Source organism: Protopterus annectens, chromosome 7.part0 (assembly GCF_019279795.1).
Source record: "Protopterus annectens isolate FY-2018-M chromosome 7.part0, PAN1.0, whole genome shotgun sequence".
Lineage (NCBI taxonomy): Eukaryota > Metazoa > Chordata > Ceratodontiformes > Protopteridae > Protopterus > Protopterus annectens.
Window position 1 is genome coordinate 398,707,862 of NC_056739.1, and position 16,479 is coordinate 398,724,340.

General features: G+C 44.7%; 1 protein-coding gene across 2 annotated transcripts in view; it reads left to right on the plus strand.

The window, feature by feature from the left end:
• MAGI3 (membrane associated guanylate kinase, WW and PDZ domain containing 3) overlaps window positions 1–16,479 on the plus strand; it is a 2,524,824-nt gene that overhangs the window by 1,455,794 nt on the left and 1,052,551 nt on the right. The gene's annotated exons all lie outside the window — the stretch shown is intronic.

A 16,479-nucleotide genomic window follows, 5' to 3' on the forward strand; every position in this document is an offset into this window, starting at 1 on the left:
TGATCTTTGCTCTTAAGAGTACTTACTTAATCATTATCACATATTTCTGTAGCTATCCTATTACTCACATCACTTGTCACCCCCCCCCCCCTTGAAAAAATTGAATGGATGAATCTTTTTAAGATTTCAATTTCAGACACCTTGTGGAGTCTGTAGGCAATGACTGCTTAACACTGAATATAACAAAACCCCAGTGTCACATAACTGCAACTTTGGACATCAGTAGACAAAGCAAATGAAGTATAGGGAGCATAAATATTCATTTTGTTGTGTAATAGAGTATGTAGCTTTAAAAGCTAATGTGTGAACAACAGAAAACTTCATGTTTTGTGATGCAGTTTGTTCTAGGAAGTTCTGTTTGATTGAAGAGCTCAGTGATAACTATATCCATGCTCCCTCTCTGATGTTCTTCGTGTTTCACTGTTGCAGTCACCACACTTGGGATATCTGCCTGCAGGTAGCCCTCAGTCGGCCCAAATACCAGAGTCTTGTGATTTCCGTGTCGGATGCTGTCGCCTCTTTCATGACGTCAGGTCGTCAGGGGTATAAAACATGCAGCCGACGCCATTACATCAGCTTTTCTTGCCGCCTGGGAGCCCGAAGCAGAAGCAGTTCGCAAGTGCCGGTCGGCTGCTACCTGAAATATTAATTTTTCAAGTTTCAGACCTGAAGTCTTCATAAGCTAAGTACCCCGTTGGGGATCCTTTTTCTTGCTCTAACCAATGTCAGAAAAAGTTAACAATTGTCTTGCCTGTGGAAAGCAAATACCTCACAGAGATTTTCATTCTTACTGCGTCATCTGTTTGGGCCCAGACCATGGCATTCCTCGCTGTAGGTTTTGTGCCTTGTTTAATGCCTAAACTGTTCGTCAGGTTATCTTTATTGCTAAATTTTTTCGCTCTCGTTCTCCGTATTCTGAAATGGCTTCGATAAGCTATCCGACTACCGATCTTCCAAAAAAATGTAAGGATGAAGACAGAGACAGACAGACCACACAGGTCCAAAACTGCCGACGACGCTTCCATTAAGCTAGTCGCCAGTCTGCCAGTACTCAGTGAGGCAGTTTCGCAGCCCCTGATACCTGCTTCTACAAATTCGCAGGCCTCTGCTGAGACCCATTCGGAGTCCGGAATGCCGTAAGATACTTCTTTGACTATGGAACCTGCAGATGTCTCTACCTTAGATGGGTCCGGTGCCGCTGTGCAGGCACTGGCTTCTGAGGGTGTATTCCGACCTGATGTTCGTATTAAACCGGCAGCTTTGTTTTTGACTAAAACTACCAAGTTTCTCAGGCCCAGAGTTCACACTACGCTTAGAAAACTGACGACCAAAGCGCATGCTCAAGCCCCCTTGCCACAGAAACAAATTCTTAGAATGGCTGAAAACCTTATAACTTTAATTAGGGGAAGCCAGCCTTCCCCCTCTAAAAGACAAAGAATTGATTTTCCTTCTGATTCTACAGACCATGAGTCCGATGACTGTGATCCCCAGGATGTACCCTTATCTACCTATGAGGATTCAGATGCAGAGGATTCCATACCCACTGCCTCCCCTCCAGATGACTTGTCTTTTGTTGAAATCTTGCATACTTTAAGAGAGCATTTCCACTGGGAATGCCAGGACTACTGTCAGTCCAAAAAGAGACTCAGAGAATTTTTAGACTTGTCTCTAACTATACCCCCCTGTCCTGGACATTGTAGATGATGTCTTCATGGAATCCAGTCTTACTCCTGATACTTTACCACCAGCTCCTAGAAAGCCTGACAGGTACTACAGAGTACCTGACTCTCTCAAATTTCTCTTTAAGAATCCCACTGCAGATACAGAGACGATTTCCCAGGGACCTAAAGGCATTAAGGCTACTACAGCCAAAAACCCTACCCATTCAGATAGGGATTCTAGAGTTTTAGACAGATGGGGTAAGAAGGTATCTACTTCTGCAACTCTTGCCATCAGGCCTTTGAATTGCCAGTTTCACATGTTGAAGTAGCAGCAATATGTTATGGAACTAATTAAACAAAAAATGTTGTTGCTTCCAGATTGTACAGAAAATAAAGATTTACAAGAGTTAATGCATTCTACAAATCAAGTTAGTAAACATACTTTGCAGTGTAGTTTTGATGCCTTAGAATCATCTTGCAGGGCTGCTGTCACTGGGTATGTACTGAGAAGGCATGCTTGGCTGAAAGAGCAAATTTTGCCAGACCATTCCAAAGCAAACTTACTAGATGCTGCATTAAACTAGGAAAGTTTGTTTGGCGCAAAAGCAGAAGTTGTTCTTAAAAAGATGGAGGAAAAAGCTAAATATATGCAAACTGTTAAAGATTTCTTACAGGTGCAGCTACCTAGATTCAGTAGATATTGGCCTTCTAAAAAATGGTCCTTTCCAGTCCCTCCCAGGCATTCTCAGTCCAAACCCAGGGGTAACAGGCCACCGAGACTACAATCTCAGGGTATGCAGAGGTCTAAACAATGGAGTGCTCCCTCCACTAAAACATGGAATGGTAAGCCACCCCCTTATGGAAAAACATAATTACTTGTCTGTCTTGCTTCCCAGCAAGGCCCAAGTACTTGCATCCCTAGGAGGAAAACTCACCCTACATGCAAAAAACTGGAAGTCCATTATCCATGACCAATGGGTCCTAAACATTGTATCCCAGGGATACAGATTCCACTTCCACTCACTGCCAACCTTAAGTGGGTTGCCAGACCCTCCTCCAAACCAGTGGGCAGAGGCTCAAAAGCAAGTACTTTCTCTTCTCAGTATCAGGGCTATTCAACCTGTGCCAATAGAGCAAAGGGGGCAGGGTTTCTACTCCAGACTGTTCCTGGTGTCCAGAAAAGTGGGCTCTTGGCGCCCTGTCCTAGATCTGTCAATTCTCAACACCTTCTTGGTGGTCCCAAAATTCAAAATGCTGACTCTGCAACAGCTTCCTCCTATGCTAGCTAAGGACGCTTGGCTAGTCACCCTAGACCTAAAAGAAGCTTATCTACACATCCCCATAAGGGAATCTTGCAGGAAATATCTACGTTTCAGGGCAGACTCTATTCACTATCAGTTCTCTGCACTTCCCTTTGAAACCCAGCTATCTGCAAGAAAAATACTGCAAGCCCTAGGGTTCATGGCCTCATGCATTCTACTAATTCCATATGCAAGACTGCATATGAGGAAACTTCAATGGTACTTAAAAAGTCTCTGGTGTCAACATTCTCAGGACCTGACTCCTATCATTCCGTGTCTAAAGGCAGAGTTCCTTTGGTGGGCAGAGGCATGCAACCACAACAAGGGACTTCCTTTCACTCAACGCCTCACCGCCCAAACCCTGACAACAGACACATCAGACTATGCGTGGGGGGCTCACTTGGCAGGCAAATGCATTCAAGGCAAATGGAGCCCCGGACAAGTTCCCCTGCATATCAATCAAAAAGAAATGTTAGCTGTACAGAATGCTCTGACAGCCTTCAAATACCTTATCCTTATCCTTCCAGGGCAACTGATAAAGATAGACAACACCACAGGTATGTGGTACATAAACAAGCAGGGGGGAACTCATTCCTACCCACTCTGCAGGTTAGCCATGGCCCTGTGGAACAGAGCCTTGAGCAACCAAGTGCACCTGCAAGCTCAATTCCTGCCAGGCAAGCAAAATTCACTGGCAGATGACTTAAGCAGAAATCTGCTGGATCCACACGAGTGGAAGCTGGAACCCAACTCATTCAAACTTCTTATCCACAGGTGGGGGACTCCAGAGGTGGACCTCTTTGCCTCCCCCAAAAACTATCAGTTGAGCAAATTTTGCACCAGAAATCCCCACAGCCAAGCGTGGAAAGTGGATGCCCTATCTTTTACATAGGAAAACCTCTCAATTTATGCCTTTCCTCTTCTGCCCCTCTTCTCGAAAGTACTACTCAAGATCAAACAGGACAGGCCAAGGACAATCCTTATTGCCCCAGACTGGCCAAGCCAGCACTGGTGCCCACTCCTATGCAGTCTGACAGCAGTGCCCACCCTGGCACCTATATCAGACCCCCTTCCTGCTGTCCCAGCAGGAGGGACAGATTTTGCATCCACAGCTTCAAACCCTGAACCTTACAAGCCTAGCTTATCCCCTGAATACACCACCAGCAAACAGGTGATGGCCGTCATCCTTGAGGCCAGAAGTCCTAGTACTAGGAAATCCTATTCATAAAAGTGGAAAATATGTTGTTCTTGGAGCCAGACTCAAGTAAAGGACACAGCTGTGCCCACCTTACCTCAAATCCTGGATTTTACCTAGCAGAGCTTCTCCACAAAGGCCTATCCTTCTCGTCTATTAAAATGAATGCCTCTGCAATCTCAGCTCATTACAATACTGAGCCACCTCTGTTTTCTCACCCTCTCATCAAACAGTTCCTGAGAGGAGCTAACAATTTAAGGCCCCCGAGGAGAGCTCCCACCCCTGCCTGGGACCTTAACTTTGTACTAGAGAAGCTCACGCTTTCCCCTTTTGAGCCTGCTGCTGCAGCAGAGTTAAAATTCCTCTCATAGGTTCATAGATTCATAGGTTCATAGATTAGTACTAGGCTAACTGTCTTTGTGGACCATTTTAAGCCTAGGCAGTTACCCCATGTGAGAATCAAACCCTTCACCTTTTGTTTGCAAGGTAAACACCTTAACCATTATGCCAACCTCCCACTTTGATGGGAAAACAGCCTTACTTTTAGCCATTACTTCAGCAAGAAGAGTGTCTGAGTTGCAGGCACTAATGGCTGTGGAACCCTTCATTATTTTCCATGCAGACAGGCTTTCCCTCAGGACTAACCCATCATTTATGCCCAAGGTAGTATCCAGTATGGCTTTAAACCAATATCCAGTATGGCTTTAAACCAATCCATCCATTTATAAACCTTTTTCCCTAATCCTCAGAATAAAGGGAAAGGATTCTGCACTCCTTGGATGTGCACAGACATCTCAGGATGGTCATCGTGTTTCACTGCTGCAGTCATTACACTTGGGTTATCCTGCCGTCAGGCATGCCCGCAGTCGGCCTGAGTTCCTAAGTCTTGGTCCGGCGTCGGTTGCTGTCGCCTCTTCCCTGATGTCAGTGCGTCAGGGGTATATAAGAAGCAGCAAACGCCATTTTCTTCAGTCTTTCTTGCCGCGCGGTGCCCGAAGCAAAAGCAGTTCGCAAGTGCCGGTCGGCCGACTCCTGAGATTTCAAATTTGATTTCAGAACCGAAGTCTTCAATAAAGCTAAATACCCCATTGGGGAAATTTTTTCTTGCCTCAGACCGATGTCAGAAAAAGTTAATAATTGTATTGCTTGTGGGAAGCAAATACCTCATAAGGATTTTCATTCTTACTGTATTCCATGGCTAGGCCCGGATCACGACGTCACTAGTTGTCGGTTTTGGCTAGATTTAACAAACGCACTATTAAACGTCGGTTTGATTTTGCTCGACATTACTTTGCGCGAAGGTTTAATTATACAATGCCGTCAGATCAGCCGACGACCGGAATGCACAAAAAGCGCAAAGATAAAGATAAGGAAAGGCATCCGAGGCCCAAAACTGACGACGAAGCCTCTTCTAGGCCAGTCACCGGTTCCCCGGTTTGCAGTGAGGCGCTTTCGCAGCCCCTGACACCCACTACCTCAGAACCACAGCCCACAACCGACTCCCACACGGAGGTGTCTAGGCCTCTGGAACCTCAAGGTGTTGGGCCATTGGAGATTAACCTTTCAGATGGATCCAGAGCCGCTGAGCAGGCACCGGCTTCTGAGGGTGTTTTCAGGCCTACTCCACTAACCATTGCAGCTTCAGCCAAGACTAAGCCTACATTAAAGACAAATAAACAAGTACAGCATTTACCTGGACAGGCCTCCATGCCTAAAAAAACAGATGCTCAAGATGGCCGAAGACTTGATAACTCTGATCAGGGGTTCCCATCCCCCTCCTGATAAAAGGCCTAGGCAGGATACAGATTATGATTCCTCTGACCAGGTTTCAATATATTCTGATTCCTCTTCAGACCAGGGATATTCTTTACCCCCTATGAGGATTCTGATGCTGAAGAATCAATTTCTTCAGCGTCTCCTCCTGAGGATTACTCTTTTGGGGAAACCTTACATACCATGAGGGAGCATTTTCATTGAGAGGGCCAGGATTACTCAGAATCCAAGAAAAGGCTCAGAGACTTTCTTTTGCTAACTCAGCACAGGCCCCTTGCTATTCCGCCAGTGTTGGACATTGTGGATGATGTGTTCTCTGAGTCTAGTTTAAACCCTGATTCTTTACCCCCAGCTCCAGTCAAACCAGACAGATACTACAGAGTCCCTGACTCTCGCAAATTTCTTTATAACAATCCTGTTGCAGACCCAGACACCATTTCCCAAGGTCCCAAAGGGGTTAAGGCTTCCACGGCTAAGAACCCTGTTTCCTCAGATAGGGACTCTAGAGCATTAGACAGATGGGGGAAGAAAGTTTACACCTCTGCAACTTTAGCAGTGAGGGCTCTAAATTGCCAGTTTCACATGCTTAAGTATCAACAATACTTACTGTCTCAATTAAAACAGAAAATGAGTACAAATGCAGAACAACCTGACTATAAGGAAATGCAGGATTTATTGCATGCAGCTGAACAAGTGGAAAAGCATACTTTGCAATGTGGTTTTGACTCATTAGAAGCTTCTTGTAGAGCAGCAGTTACAGGATCTGTGATTCGAAGGCATGCTTGGTTAAAAGAACAAAGTTTACCAGATCATGTTAAGGCAAAGTTATTGGATGCTCCTTTGCAACAGGATAATTTATTTGGTATTAAGGCAGAAGAGGTATTAAAGAAAATGGAGGATAAGGCAAAATCTATGCAAACAATGAAGGATTTCTTACAGGTACAGCCACCACGATTTAGCAGAAGTTGGCCTGCAAAAAATTGGTCCTTTCCAGTATCAGACAGGCCACAAAGAGGTAGATACAGATGCCCAAGAGGCATATCTCAGCCACAAGGCTCTTACAGACCACGACAGTGGGGTGCTTCAAACCCAAAACAAGGTGAGGATAAGTCACAACCCTACAGGAAACAGTCCCAATGACTTCCCCCTTCCAATGCCAAACTCTTACCTGTTGGCAGCTCCCTTAGGGGTGAAACTAGCACTTTTTTCACAAAACTGGCAAGCAATCACCCAAGACAAATGGGTGCTAAATATTGTGTCTCAAGGTTACAGGTTCCACTTTCACACTTTTCCAAGGCTAAAAGGAATGCCAGACCTGCCACAAAATCAATGGGCAGAAGCACAAAAACAAATTACAGCCCTCATGGACATGAGAGCTATTCAAAAAGTACCACAGCAGGAAAAAGGACAAGGATTTTACTCAAGACTCTTCCTGGTACCCAGAAAGGACAAAGCCTGGAGACCTATTCTGGACCTTTCCACTCTAAATACTTACCTGGATGTTCAGAATTCAAGATGCTGATGCTACAACAGCTCCTACCCATATTGGGCAAGAAAGCTTGGCTTGTTACTTTGGACCTCAAAGAGGCATACCTGCATGTCCCTATCAGACAAAATTGCAGAAGATACCTAGCTGGTTCAATGCACTACCAATTCTCTGCAATGCCGTTTGGCTTATCTACTGCGCCTAGGGTCTTTACCAAGTGCCTGGCACCAGTAATTGCATTTTGCAGACAAAAAGGAATTCAAGTATATCCATATCTGGATGACTGCCTGATTCAAGCAGAGAGCAAGGACATTCTTCTACAGCATCTGGCATTCATAAAAAGATTAAGTTGCCTAGGGTACACAGTAAACGAAAAAAAATCAAAACTAGAGCCCTCATAAGAGATAATATCCTGGGTGCCAGCTTAAATACAATGGCCCAGATGGCTTATCTCACGCCAGACAAACAAGAACAACTGACTCAGTATTTTCAATTGATGGCAACAAAGTCCCAACTCCTTGCAAGAAAAATTCTGCAGGCCTTGGGATTCATGGCATCCTGCATTCTACTAATTCCATATGCAAGACTGCATATGAGGAAATTACAGTGGTACCTAAAAAGTGTTTGGTCTCAACATTCTCACAGCTTGGAGACAGTAATACCTATAATTCCCTGCCTACAACAGGAATTTCGATGGTGAGCACAGGCATGTCACCTCAACAAGGGTCAGCCTTTCACTCTTCCCACAGCCAGGCAGACTATAACAACAGATGCCTCGGATTACGCCTGGGGAGCACACATGGCAGGAAAATGTATTCAGGGCAAATGGACCACAGAACAAATACCTCTTCACATAAATCAAAAAGAGATGTTGGCTGTACAAAATGTCCTAACAGCTTTCAAGGAACTTCTGCATCCAGGACAATTATTATTAAAGACAGACAACACCACAGTGATGTGGTATATAAACAAACAAGGGGGCACTCATTCTTACCCCCTATGCAGGCAAGCCATGACCTTGTGGAACACAGCTATAACTTATCAAGTTCATCTGCAAGCACAATTCCTGCCAGGAAAGATAAATACTCTGGCAGATGACCTAAGCAGAAACATCATGGATCCTCACGAGTGGAAATTAAATCCACAAGTTTTCAGCATGATAATGCAAAAATGGGGGTTCCCGGACATAGATCTCTTTGCCTCCCCACTGAATTGCCAACTACAAAAATTCTGCACACGGACTTATCACACACAAGCATGGAAAGTGGATGCTCTTTCGTTCAGCTGGAAAAACCTAAGCGTTTATGCCTTCCCACCACTGCCTCTCCTTTCAAAGGTACTCCTAAAAGCCAGACAAGACAAACCACAGATGATTCTGATTGCTCCAGACTGGCCACGCCAGCACTGGTACCCAATCTTAAAGAACTTAGCTCAGGGCCCACCTTGGATTTTGCCTCAAATTCCACACCTTCTGACTCAACAAAACAATCAGATACTGCACAGTCAGCTCAAAACCTTAAACCTAGCTGCATGGCAGATTCAATAGCCAAACAGGCAATTTCTCTCTCTAAAGCTGTTATGGATGTCATTTTGGAGGCCAGAAGGCCTAGCACCAGGAAATCTTACTCAGAAAAGTGGAAGAGATTCTGTGCCTGGAACCAGGCTCAAAGCCTTGACCCTCTTGTCCCTAATATTCCTCAGATACTACAAGTAACTGAGATGCTGGACAAAGGACTATCCATTAAGATCCACGCTTCTGCCATCTCGGCTCATTACAACACAGATCCTCCAATTTTCTCTCATCCATTGCTAAAGCAGTACCTCAGAGGGGCTAAAAACATAAGACCGCCCTGGAGAGCACCAACACCTACTTGGGACCTCAATTGTGTCTTGGAAAAACTCACTTTACCTCCTTTTGAGCCAACCAATTCAGCAGAAATAAAATCTATATCATGGAAGACTGCCCTGCTACTGGCAATAACCTCAGCATGAAGAGTCTCAGAACTACAGGCACTAATGGCAGTGGATCCCTTCATCATTTGTCACCAAGACAGGGTTTCCTTAAGAACAAACCCTTCATTTATGCCTAAGGTGGTATCCAGTGTGGCTCTTAACCAAACTGTTCACTTGCCAACGTTTTATCCAAACCCCCAGAATAAAGGGGAGAGAATTCTATATTCCTTGGACATACACAGACAGTTACGCTTCTACTTGGACAAAACAAAAGCTTTCAGAAAAACTGAGCAATTGTTTGTATCCTATGCTGCAAGATCACAGGGAAAGGCTATTTCAAAGCAGACCATTTCAAAGTGGATAGGACACTGTATCCGGTTCTGCTACACACAGCATGGGGAGCCTGTACCATCTAACATTAGACCACATTCCACCAGGGCAACTGCAACTTCTACTGCCTATCTTGGAGGAGTACCTACCAAGGACATTTTGGAAGCTGCAACTTGAAGTTCAGTGCACACCTTTACCAAGCATTACCATTTGCCTCTCTACTCCAGATCCAGAGCTGGCTTTGCCACTGCAGTGCTGCAGGGCCTCATAGCCACACCAAATCCCCTCTAGAACCAGCCGCCCTAACTCAGCCTTGGGATTCTTCCCAAGTGTAATGACTGCAGCAGTGAAACACGATGAACATAGTACAGTTTTGTACCTACCATAAATGTAGATGTTAGAGTGTCTTCACTGCTGCAGTCCAGGTTACCCACCCACCAGCCCCTCTTTCCTATCTGGGACTATCCTATTCTACCTATGTGGTGTATTTGCTGGTTTATGAAGGTTTTTATTATTACCTTATTTGTATGTTGTATTAGCAATATGTATTGCCTACTATTTTTGGGGGCACCTGACATCTGGGGCAAGAAAAACTGAAGAAAATGGCGTTGGCTGCTTCTTATATACCCCTGATGCACTGACGTCAGGGAAGAGGTGACAGCAACTGGCGCCGGACCACGACTTAGGAACTCAGGCTGACTGCGGGTTCGCCTGACGGCAGGATAACCCAAGTGTAATGACTTCAGCAGTGAAGACACTCGAACATCTACATTTATGGTAGGTATAAAACTGTACTTTCTACCTTAACAGAACGAAACCTTTCAGAAAATCTGACCAGCTGCTAGTCAGCTTTGCTACATCGGCAGAGGGCAAAGTAATTTCAAATCAAACCATTTCCAAATGGATAGTACATTGCATCCATTTCTGCTACAAACACCATGGAAAACCTACCCCACAGGGGATCAGAACTCATTCCACTAGGGTTACCTCAACCTCTACAGCATTTCTCAGGGGAGTCCCTACCATTACATCCTGGAAACTGCAACCTGGAGTTCTGTACACACCTTTACCAAGCATTACCACTTACCTATTTTTTCTAAATCCAGACCTGGATTTGCCACAGCAGTCTTACAAGGCCTGATAGCCAGCCCCAATACATCCTGACTGCCTCCACCCTTCCTCAGCTTTGGGAATCAACCCAAGTGTGATGACTGCAACAGTGAAACACGAAGAATGTAGTACAGTTGTGTACACTTATCATAAATGTAGATGTTCGAGTGTATTCACTGTTGCAGTCCTGGTTACCCTCCCTCCAGCCCCCTGACTTTTCTATTCTTTCTACCTGTCCTCTTTTTGGCCATATCTTATGGCAGTGATATTTACTTTTTACTGAGGGTGTTCCACACCATGTAATTGCTTCCTATTTTGGGCGCTGCTGACATCTGGGGCAAGAAAAACTGATGTAATGGCGTCGGCTGCATGTTTTATACCTTTGACGACCTGATGTCATGGAAGAGGTGACAGCATCTGATGCAGAAATCCCAAGACTCTGGTATTCGGGCTGACTGAGGGCTACCTGCAGGCAGATAACCGAAGTGTGATGACTGCAACAGTGAATACACTAGAACATCTACATTTATGTTGTGTACACAACTGTACTTTCCTCACTCACCATCTGGGAAATGCATCCAAGAAGTGAAGAAATGTATTTGCTTTCAAGAGTTTATATGTTTAGAAGTAACGGAGTATAATTTACAGTGGAAAATGTTCAGTCCATAACTACTAGGAATCCTCTCACACCAAGAAAATGTAGTAGAAATCCAGAAGCCATGCATTCAGAAATTCAGTTTATTTTCTACAGTAGATGGATTATCCATGAAGCATGGGAAGGTATGGTGTGCAACATTTCTACATGTTACTAGGTTAGACTGTTAGGATGTATTCAGCTCTCACACTTTTATTGAAGAGGATATAATCATGCAGTAGCAGTGATAAGAGAACTTCAGGAATTAATAGCCCACAAGGAATCTGCCAATTATTCAGTATTTGATGTTCATGTTTCACTGTTGCAGTTATTACTTTTGGGTTATCTGCTTGCAGAAGCCTTCAGTCGGCCTGATTAACAATGTGTTGGGTCCTTCGTCGGTTGCTGTCCCTTCTTCCACGATGTCAGGTCATCAGGGGTATAAAACATGCAGCCGACACCATTACATCAGTCTTTCTTGCCGTGTGGTGCCTGAAGCAGAAGCAGTTCGCAAGTGCCGGTCGGCCGACTCCTGAAATTTTCGAGTTTCAGAACCGAAGTCTTCAACTATAGCTAAATACCCCGTTGAGGAAACTTTTTCTTGCTCCTTACCGATGTCAGTAAAAGTTAATAATTTGCATTACTTGTGGAAAGCAAATACCTCATAAAGATTTTCATCCGTACTGTTTTCCTTGCCTAGGTCCTGCCCACGACGTGCCATGCTGTCGGTTTTGTGCTTTATTTATTCAGCACACTATCCGTCGGTATATTTCCGCCTCTAAATATGTCAGTTCTTGGTTTAATTATTTAGAAATGTCATCGGTTTGCCATCTGACTAAATGCAAGGATAGAGACAGAGACAGGCCGCCGAGGTCCAAAACTGCCAACGCTTCTCCTAAGCCAGTCGCCAGTTTGCCGGTACTCAATGAGGCACTTTCGCAGCCCCTGATACCCACTACTTCTGATTTGCAGGCCTCTACTGAGACCCATTTGGAGGCTGGTATGCTGCAAAATGCTTCAGCTATGGAACCTGCGGATGTCTCTACCTTGGATGGGTCCGGAGCCACTATGCAGGCATCGGCTTCTGAGGATGTATTCAGGCCTACAGACTTGCATATTAAACTGACTCCTCCTTCTTCTTTTAGGACTAAATCTCGAACCATGCCTAAAAAAATGATGCCCAGGCTGCATAATCAAGCCTTTATACCTAAAAAAACAAATGATAAGAATGGCTGAAGATCTTATAACTCTAATCAGGGGAAGCCAGCCTCCCCCTTCTAAGAGACATAGGATGGAAGTTGTTTATGAATCTTCTGACCAGGATTCTGATTTTTCTGATTCTTCTGATGATCTGGATTTGCCCTTATCTACTTATGAGGATTGTAATGCAGAGGACTCTATTCCCTCTGCTTCCCCTCCAGAGAATTTTTCTTTTGGTAAAACCTTACATACTCTAAGGGAGCATTTCCAGTGGGAAAGCCAGGATTTTTCTGATTCAAAAAAAGAGGCTTAGGGATTTCATACTCCTGCCTCAGCATAGGCCTTTTAGCTATTTCTCCTGTACTAGACATTGTTGATGATGCTTTTTCAGAATCTAGTTTGGCCCCTGATTCATTGCCTCCTGCTCCTAGAAAACCTGGCAGATACTACAGGGTCCCTGAGTCACACAAGTTCCTTTTTAAAAAATCCTGTTGCGGATCCAGAGACTATTTCACAGGGGCCCAAGGGCATTAAGGCTTCTACTGCTAAAAATCCTACCCCTTCTGATAGAGACTCCAGGGCACTGGATAGATGGGGTAAGATGGTTTACACTTCTGAAACCTTGGCCATTAGGGCTTTAAACTGCCAGTTTCATATGTTAAAGTATCAGTAACATGTTATTGGATTGCTTAAACAGAAAATTATGTTGATTCCTGACTGTGCGGAAAATAAAGAATTACAGGATTTAATGCATTCTGCTGAACAGGTTGGAAAACATACTTTGCAATGTGGATTTGATTCTTTAGAGGCCTCTTGCAGGGCTTTTGTTACTGGTTCTGTGCTCAGATGGCATGCTTGGCTTAAGGAGCAATCTTTACGTGATCATGTTGCAGCTAAATTGTTGGATGCTCACTTAAATCAGGACCGCCTGTTTGGCAACAAGGCTGAGGAAGTTCTTAAAAAGATGGAAGATAAAGCTAAATCTATGCAAACTGTTAAAGATTTCTTACAAGTTCAGCCTCCTAGATTTAGTAGGAACTGGCCCTCTAAGATTTGGTCCTTTCCAGCCTCTTCAAGGTCTTCTCAAGCCAAACCCAGACATAGCAGAAACCCCAGGTTTCTGTCCCAGGGGACACACAAGACTAAGCAGTGGGGGGTTTCCGCACCCAAATCATGGAGTAGTAAGACTCCCCCTATGAAAAACAGTCTCAATGGCTTGCTTCTGAAACTTCCAAGCACTTCCCAACTGAATGCTCCTTTAGGCGGAAAGATTGGTCTGCAGGCCAAAAACTGGGAACTCATTACCCAGGACAAATGGGTTTTAAATATAGTGTCCTAAGGATACAGATTTCACTTCCACACCTTACTATTACCAAGTGAGTGGCCAGATCTACCCCCAAATCAGTGGGCAGAGGCCCCAAATCAAGTACTCTCTCTCTTAAGCATGGTGAATATTCAGTTGGTACCAGGAAAGGAAAAGGGACAAGGGTTTTATTCAAAACTTTTCCTGGTACCCAGAAAAGGCAGTACATGGCATCCTATCCTGGACGTTTCTACTCTAAATACCTTTCTGGTGATTCCAAATTTCAAGATGCTGACTCTTCACCGGCTGCTTTCTATGCTAGGCAAAGATGCCTGGTTGGCAACACTAGACTTAAAAGAAGCATACCTTGCAGAAAATACATATGCTTCAAAGCAGGCTACATGCACTATCAGTGCTCTGCACTGCCCTTTGGCTAATCTAATGTGCCCAGGGTATTCACAAAGTGCCTAGCTCCAGTCATTGCATTCTGCAGGCAAAGAAATATTCAAATATACCCATATCTGGACGATTGTCTAATTCAGGCAGAAAGCCAGGCCATACTTTTGAGTCATCTGGCCTTTGTTCAAAGGGTACTGACTTGTCTGGGGTACACCATAAACAAAATGAAATCCCATCTGGTACCCTGCCAATAAGTTATATTCTTGGGAGCAAGCTTGAATACAGTTTCCCAGATGGCTTTCCTCACGCCAGAGAAATAAATTAATTTGACAACCTACTTCAAACAAGTGGCCACAAAAACCCAGTTATCTGCAAGGCAAATACTGCAAGCCTTGGGGTTCATGGCCTCCTGCATTCTTCTAATTCCATATGCAAGGCTGCATATGAGAAAACTGCAATGGTATCTCAAAAGCCTATGGTGTCAACATTCTCAGGATCTAGAAGCAATGACTCCGATCATACCTTGCCTACGCCTAGAGTTCCTTTGGCGGGCAGAGGCCTGCCACCAAAACAGGGGACTACATTCACACTACCCCCTGCCGCCCAAACCCTAACAGATGCATCAGCTATGCATGGGGGGGCCACCTGGCAGGGAAGTGCATTCAGGGCAAATGGAACCCAAGTCAAATGCACCTGCATATCAATCAAAAAGAAATGTTAGCTGTAGAGAATGCTCTGACAGCCTTCAAGGACCACATTCTTCCAGGACAATTAAGGATAAAGACAGACAACACCACTGTTATGTGCTACATAAGCAAGCAGGGGGGTACACATTCTTACCCCCTCTAGAGACTATCCATGGCATTGTGGAACACAGTCCTGAGCTATCAAGTACATTTACAAGCTCAATTCCTGCCAGGAAGACTAAATACACTGGCAGACGAACTAAGCAGAATCCTCTTGGACCCACATTAGTGGAAACTGGAACCAAGGATTTTCAACATGTTGACAAGCAAATGGGGGAGCCCAGATATAGACTTGTTTGCCTCCCCCCAAAACTATCAGTTGGACAAATTTTGCACAAAGACTCCCCACAAACAAGCTTGGAAAGTGGATGCTCTGTCCTTCAGCTGGAAAAACCTATCAGTTTATGGCTTTCCTCCTCTGCCTCTGCTCTCCAAAGTACTACTAAAGATCAAACAAGACAAACCAAGGACAATTTTGATTGCACCATACTGGGCACACCAACACTGGTACGCCCTCTTGCGCATTGTGTCACTGTGGGCCTCATGGCATCTGCCTCAAACTCCTACTGTATTGTCTCATCAGGAGAACCAAATTCTGCACCCTCAACTTCAAACACTGACTCTAGCAGCCTGGCTAATTACATAATTTCTCCTTTACCATCCCTTAGTAAACCAGTGATGGATATCATTTTAGAGGCAAGGAGGCCTAGTACCAGAAAGTCTTACGCTGAAAAATGAAAAAGATTCTGTGCCTGTAACCAATCTCAAGGGATGAGCACAACAGTGCCCAATTTACTCAGATTTTACAATACTTAACTGAGATGCTTCATAAGGGCCTGTCTTTCTCCTCCATCAAAATTCACACCTCCGCCTTCTCAGCTCGTTATAACACAGAACCGCCCCTCTTCTCTCATCCACTGCTTAAGCAGTACCTCAGAGGGGCCAAAAATCTGCGACCACCCAGGAGAGCTCCAACTCCAGCCTGGGACCTCAACTTTGTATTGGAAAAGCTCACCCTTCCTCCTTTTGAGCCAGCTGCCACTGCGGACTTAAAATTCCCTTCTTGGAAAACAGCTTTCCTTTTAGAAATCACTTCAGCAAGAAGGGTATCTGAATTACAGGCCCTCATGGCAGTGGAGCCTTTCATCATCTTTCATGCAGACAGGGTATCCCTCAGGACCAATCCCTCCTTCATGCCCAAGGTGGTATCCAGTGTGGCCCTTAATCAGTCCATACATTTACCAACCTTTTTTCCTAATCCACAGAACAAAGGGGAACGTATTCTGCACTACTTTGATGTGCACAGGCAGCTTAGATTCTACTTGGACAGAACTAAACCTCAAAGGAAATCTGATCAACTGCTGGTGGCATTTGCTGCAGGGGCAGAA